This window comes from Phalaenopsis equestris, unplaced genomic scaffold (assembly GCF_001263595.1).
Source record: "Phalaenopsis equestris unplaced genomic scaffold, ASM126359v1 Scaffold201541, whole genome shotgun sequence".
NCBI classification, from domain to species: domain Eukaryota; kingdom Viridiplantae; phylum Streptophyta; class Magnoliopsida; order Asparagales; family Orchidaceae; genus Phalaenopsis; species Phalaenopsis equestris.
In genome coordinates this window covers 334556-338506 of record NW_018221298.1, presented here as the reverse complement: position 1 = coordinate 338506, position 3951 = coordinate 334556, and positions in this window count along the sequence as shown.

Sequence of the window (3951 nt, the reverse complement as noted above, 5' to 3'; positions counted from 1 at the left end):
ATGATTATGATGTGCTATTTATTTTAGAATCTCAAATTGCTGCTATATCAAAAAAGATTGATCAAATTAGAGTGAATTATTCTCAAATACCACCAATGTAAGAGGGAAAATCACTAGGATAGATAATTGATAATTAATCATCTTATGAAACTTTGAATGATTTAAAAATTCAAAATAATAATCCCTATTCTAATTATTATAATCTTGGATGGAGAAATCACCCTAATTTTAGTTAGAATAATTATAACAATTCGGTGAACCCCTCAGGAAATGCAAATAACTAACGGAATCCTAATTATAAATCTTATTATCCTCCTGGATTTAATAATAACTCACAAGTTTAGGAGACAAAGCTGACTGTGGAAGAAGTAATGTTGAACATGCGAAATCAAAAACAAAAACAAGGCGATCCAATTCAGAGTATTGAAAATGAATTAGGACATTATGTCAAGTTAGAACATTATGTCAAGCTACTGCAAGGACATATTGCTATTGTACTTAGTAACAGACCTTCAGGAATTCTTTTGAGTACTGTTAAAGTTAATCCAAAAGATCAAAATAAGGAGCAAACTAAAGCTATTCAATGATGAAGTGGAAAAGAAGTGGAAAGAAGAATACAAAGAGAAACTGAAGTTGAGGAAGAGAAGGTAGAAATTAAAAGCAAAAATGATGAAAATAAACCAATACAAATTTCTTTAAAAAATATGCTACTTTTGTTTCCTCAATGATTGAAATAGAGGAATAAAGATAAATAATTTATAAAATTTTTGGAAATCCTTAAAAAGTTAACGATAAACATTCATTTCATTGAAGCTTTGGAACAAATGTCAAGTTATGTGAGTTTTGTGAAGGATACACCAAACAAGAAAATGAAGTTTGTAGATCACGAGACCATTGCAATTAGTGAAGAGTGTAGCGCTATTATTCAGAAAAAGCTTCATGAAAAGTTAAAAGTTCATAGGAGTTTTACTATACCTTGTGCTATTGGTGAAATTTTTTTTGGAGAAGCCTTATGTTATCTATGAGGTAGTATTAACCTAATTCCTCTATCAATTTTCAAGCGTTTAGATTTAGGAAAGATTTCCCCTACTACCGTAACTCTTCAGTTAGCTGATCGATCAATGACTTATAAAGGAGTTATGGAAGATGTATTAGTGATAGATAAATTTAATTTTCCTATAGACTTTTTTGTATTAGACATGGAGGAAGATAGAAGGATTCCTATTATTTTGGTGAGACCGTTTCTTGCAATAGGGAGAGCTGTGATAGATGTACAAAGAGGAGAATTAATAATGAGAGTCAATGATCAAAAAGTAACGTTTAATATAGAAAAATGAATTAATTCCAATAAGACAAGTTACTGGTTGGCGAATTTGTATAAACTATAGAAAATTATACTTGGCCACCAAGAAAGATCATTTTACTTTACCCTTTCTAGACCAAATGTTGGATAGGTTGGCTGGAAAAAAATATTACTGTTTTCTAGATGGATATACATGGTATCAACAAATTTTGATTATTCTTGAGGATCAAGAGAAAACAACAACATTTACAAGCCCTAACAACATTTACAAGCCCTTAAGGAACATTTGCTTTTTGTAGAATGTCTTTTGGACTATGTAATGCACTTGCAACATTTCAAAGATGTATGATGTAAATTTTTTAGTAATTTAATTGAACGTGGAATGGAAGTATTTTTGAAGATTTTTCTTTATTCAGAACTTCATTTGAGGTATGTTTAAATAATTTAGAAAAAGTTCTGGAGTTAAGTGAAAAGATTCTTAGTACTAAATTGAGAAAAATGTCAATTTATGGTTGCAGGATATATGGTACATGAGCATAAATTTCTAAAAATAACAGTGAAGTAGATCCAACAAAAATTCAAGTTACTGAGAAATTACCACCTCCTACCACAGTTAGAGGGGTGAGAAGTTTTCTAGGACATGCTGGTTTCTACAGGCATTATATAAAAGATTTTTCAAAAGGATACGAAATTTAATTTTAATGAGGAATGCATAGAAGCATTTGAACTATTAAAAGAAAAATTAATCACTGCTCCTATAATAGTTCTACCTGATTGAGAGAAATCATTTTAAATAATGTGTGATACGAGTGATCATGCTATCGAAGCAATTTTAGGACAAAGGTATAATAAGATTAATAAAGTATTATATTATGCTAGTTAAACTCTAAATGATGCCTAAATTAATTGCCCCGCTACTGAAAGAAAGTTATTAGCTATTATATATGCCTTTGATAAGTTTAGACCTTATTTAATTGGAGCCAAATGTATAGTGTATAGTGCATACAAATTATTTTATTTTGCTATCAAATATTTGATGAAAAAGAAGGATGCTAAACCAAGATTAATTAGATGGATACTTCTTTTGCAAGAGTTCAATTTTGTGATAGTAGATAGAAAGAAAAATGATAATCAAATAACTGATCATTTATCTAGACTAGAACAAGAAATATTAACTAATTTTATAAATGAATTTTTGGAAACTTTCCCTGATGAATAATTGTATAATATTCATATAGAGGATATACCGTGGTATGTCGACATAGTAAATTATATTTTGAGTGATATTCTACTACCAGATTTTAAGAATAAAAAATTTAATAAATTTATTCCTGATTCAAAATTCTATTTTTGCGATGACCCACATTTATATAAACAGTGTTAAGATTTAATCATTAGAAGATGTGTGCTTTACAAAGAAACTAAACAAAGAATATAATAATGTCATGATTCTAAATTTTGAGGACATTGTGGAACTAGTAGAACTGCACATAAAATTTTATAAGCTAAATTTTATTGGCCTACTCTTTTTAACGATGTAAATGAATATATTAAAACATGTCATCCACAGATGTCAAAGAGTAGGAAATATATCCAAGGGACATGAAATGCTCTTGAATTAGTTAAAATTTTAATGTATGTGGTTTAGAAATTTTTGATGTGCTTTTGATGTGCGGGGATTAGATTTTATGGGACAATTTATGCCTTCATTTGGAAATTTATATATATTGCTTGTTATTGATTATGTGTCTAGATAGATTGAAGCTATTGTTGTACTTAGATGTGATGATCGGAGTGTTTCTAATATTTTAGTTAAATATATTTTTATAAGATATGGGATGTCGAGAGTGATTGTTACGGATAGAGGATCCCATTTTAGTAATAAGAGGAACGAGAAATTGGTTAGAAAATATAATATTATGCATAGATTCTTTACTGCTTATCATCCCTAGACTAGCGTTCTAGCAGAAATATCTAATCATGAAATATAGTGAATCTTAGAAAAAGCTGTAAATCCTTATAAATTAGATTAGTTTGCTAGATTAGACACTGCACTATGAGCATACAAAACAGCCTATAAGACTCCTATTGGAATGTCCCAATATAGATTTATTTTTTCTAAAACATGCACTTACCAGTAGAATTGGAACATAAAGCATTTTGAAATATTAAGGAATTTAATTTTAATCTAAAGGATGCTGGTGAGAAAAGATTGTTACAACTCAATGAACTTGAGAAGATTAGAAACAAAGCATATAATAATGCAAAAATCTATAAAGAGAAAATAAAAATACGATCGGAAGATTATAAAAAAAATTGAATATGGACAAGAGATTCTATTATATAATATTAGATTAAGATTATTTCTAGGGAAACTGAAATCTAGATGGTTAGGACCATTCAATGTGATTAAAGTTTATCATCATGGAATTGTAGTTATTAAAGATTCTAAAAGTGGAAAGGTATTTAAATTTATTTAGCATTGATAAAACATTATTATGAAGGGCACATTCCATAATTTAATGAAATTTTAATGTTGAGTCATCCAGATTATACATTCGTACGTCGGCCTAACGACGTTAATCTCAGCACTTTTTGTGAGGCAACCCATATATATATATATATATATATATATATATATTTCTTGT